Source organism: Triticum dicoccoides, chromosome 4B (assembly GCF_002162155.2).
Source record: "Triticum dicoccoides isolate Atlit2015 ecotype Zavitan chromosome 4B, WEW_v2.0, whole genome shotgun sequence".
Taxonomy (NCBI): Eukaryota; Viridiplantae; Streptophyta; class Magnoliopsida; order Poales; family Poaceae; genus Triticum; species Triticum dicoccoides.
The window spans coordinates 471,555,574-471,558,900 of record NC_041387.1 but is presented as its reverse complement, the minus strand read 5'-3'; positions in this window follow the sequence as shown (position 1 = coordinate 471,558,900).

The window sequence follows — 3,327 nt, the reverse complement described above, 5'->3', positions numbered from 1 at the left end:
AAGATATCACAACACAACTCTAAAAACATAAATAAGTCATACAAGCATCATAATACAAGCCAGGGGCCTCGAGGGCTCGAATACAAGTGCTCGATCATAGACGAGTCAGCGGAAGCAACAATATCTGAGTACAGACATAAGTTAAACAAGTTTGCCTTAAGAAGGCTAGCACAAACTGGGATACAGATCAAAAGAGGCGCAGGCCTCCTGCTTGGGATCCCCCTAAACTACTCCTGGTCGTCGTCAGCGGGCTACACGTAGTAGTAGGCACCTCCGGGGTAGTAGTCATCGTCGACGGTGGCGTCTGGCTCCTGGAATCCAGCATCTGGTTGCGACAACCAGAAAGAAAGGAAAGGGGAAAAAAGGGGGGGGAGAAAGCAACCGTGAGTACTCATCCAAAGTACTCGCAAGCAAGGAACTACACTACATATGCATGGGTATATGTGTAAGGAGGCCATATCAGTGGACTGAACTGCAGAATGCCAGAATAAGAGGGGGATAGCTAATCCTGTCGAAGACTACGCTTCTGGCAGCCTCCGTCTTGCAGCATGTAGAAGAGAGTAGATTGAAGTCCTCCAAGTAGCATCTCCAAGTAGCATATCCAGGTAGCATCTCCAAGCGCATCTCCAGTCGCATCGCATAGCATAATCCTACCCGGTGATCCCTCTCCTCGTCGCCTGTAGAAAAGCGATCACCGGGTTGTCTGTGGAACTTGGAAGGGTGTGTTTTATTAAGTATCCGGTTCTAGTTGTCATAAGGTCAAGGTACAACTCCAAGTCGTCCTGTTACCGAAGATCACGGCTATTCGAATAGATTAACTTCCCTGCAGGGGTGCACCAACTTACCCAACATGCTTGATCCCATTTGGCCGGACACACTTTCCTGGGTCATGCCCGGCCTCGTAAGATCAACACGTCGCGGCCCCACCTAGGCAAAACAGAGAGGCCAGCACGCCGATCTAAACCTAAGCGCACAGGGGTCTGGGCCCATCGCCCATAGCACACCTGCACGTTGTGAGGGCGGCCGGAAGCAGACCTAGCCTAGCAGGCGTTCCAGTCCAATCCGGCGCGCGCCGCTCCGTCGCTGACGTCTGAAGTGCTTCGGCTGATACCACGACGTCGGGATACCCATAACTACTCCCACGTAGATGGTTAGTGCGTATAGGCTCGTAGCCGACTCAGATCAAATACCAAGATCTCGTTAAGCGTGTTAAGTATCCGCGAACGCCGAACAGGGCCAGGCCCACCTGTCTCCTAGGTGGTCTCAACCTGCCCTGTCGCTCCGCCACAAAGTAACAGTCGAGGGCCGTCGGGAACCCAGGCCCACCTCTACCGGGATGGAGCCACCTGTCCTTTCAGCCCCCTTGTCAGAATCACTTGCGGGTACTCAATGAGCTGACCCGACTTTAGTCACCATCTGTATAGTATGTATGTATGTATAGTATATACCCGTGATCACCTCCCAAGTGATCACGGCCCGATAGTATAGCAAGGCAGACTGACAAGAATGTAGGGCCAATGATGATAAACTAGCATCCTATACTAAGCATATAGGATTGCAGGTAAGGTATCAACAGATGTAGCGACAATGTCAGGCTATGCATCAGAATAGGATTAACGAAAGCAGTAACATGCTACACTACTCTAATGCAAGCAGTATAGAGTAGAATAGGCGATATCTGGTGATCAAGGGGGGGGCTTGCCTGGTTGCTCTGGCAAGAGAGAGGAGTCGTCAACTCCGTAGTCGAACTGGTCAACAGCAGCGTCGGTCTCGTAGTCTACCGGAGAGAAGAGGGGGAAGAAATAATGAATACAGAGCAAACAAAGCATCACAAAATATAACAAGGCAATAGGCGATGTTCGGTGTGCCCTAAGGCGGTAGTAGGTGATACCGGTGAAGGGGGGGAAAACATCCGGGAAAGTATTCCCGGTGTTTCGTGTTTTCTGACAGATGAACCGGAGGGGGAAAGTTGCGTGTTCGGTATGCTAGGGGTGTGTGGCGGACGAACGGGCTGCGTAACCGGATTCGTCACGTCGTTCTGAGCAACTTTCATGTACAAAGTATTTTCATCCGAGTTACGGTTTATTTTATATTCATTTTTAAAGATTTAATCAACTTATAAATTATTATTATTAATTTAATCCGAAAATGGCATTACTGCATCAGCATGACGTCAGCATGACATCATCAGTCAACAGAGGTGTTGACTGGGTCAAGCTGACATGTGGGTCCCGCATGTCATTGACTGTTTCAGTTAATTAAGTTAATTAGTTAATTAGGTTAATTAATCTTAATTAGTTACTTTAAACAGAATTAGTTAAGTTAATTATTTAGTTAATTAATTAATTAATATTTAATTTTATCTATCTATTTACTTATTTATTTATTTTAATTCCCTTTTTTTTATAAAACATTTTGGGGCACGGGCCCCGTTTGTCATAGGGCTAGGGTTAGATTAATTAGGGCCATTAGTGGCTTAACCACGTGGCCACGTCAGCATTTTACGGCGGCTAACCGCCGACGCTAAACAGGGGCGGCAGAGCTCGTCGGCCGGCCATCTCCGGCGACGGCTGGAGCTGTGGGTGGGCTCGGCAGGCGCATCGCGACGACGGGCACCAGATGGTGGCCGTGGGGGCTACTGGAGGTGGGCTGCAGGGGCGCCGGCGTTGAGCGGAGCAGCGCGGGGCTCGGCCTCGCAGCGGGCACGCCGTGCGTAGGGAGCAGGGTGCGGCCACGGTGCGTGCACGGGCACGGGACGACACGGGCGTGCAGTGGCCGGACGAGGAGAGGATGGCTCGCGGTGGCCGACGGCGATGCCAACAGCGGCGGTGGTCGCGAGCGCGTGCGCGTGCGTACAGAGACAGGGGAAGGAGGATATGTCGGGGCCTCACCACGGGGCCGTGGGGTCTAGGCAGTGGGGCGTGGGGAGGACGACGGGGACGCGAGGGCGACGGGGAGGCAGTCCGGCGAGTCGGCGGCGCGAGCTCGTGGAGGCCGTTCGGGGAGGACGAGGACGGGTCGGCGATGGTGGCGGGGTCGACTACGGGGGAGAGGTCTCTGGGCGGTGGCGGTGCGGCACACAGCGACGGCGCCGATGTCCAAGGGCGTCGGGCTTGTTGCCCCTTCCCGATCCAGATCGGGTCGGGGAAGAGGGGCGAGGGGGAAGGCGAGCCGGAGAGGCGGCGACGAGGAGGACGGCGAGGCGAAGGCGCCGATGCACGCGAGGGGATCGGGCGCGGGGAGATCCTCTCCCCGGCACGATGCGTGCGTGCGTGCTTGTGTGTGTGTGTTGTGTGGTGGCGGCGGGTGAGGGAGACGAGGGGGAGG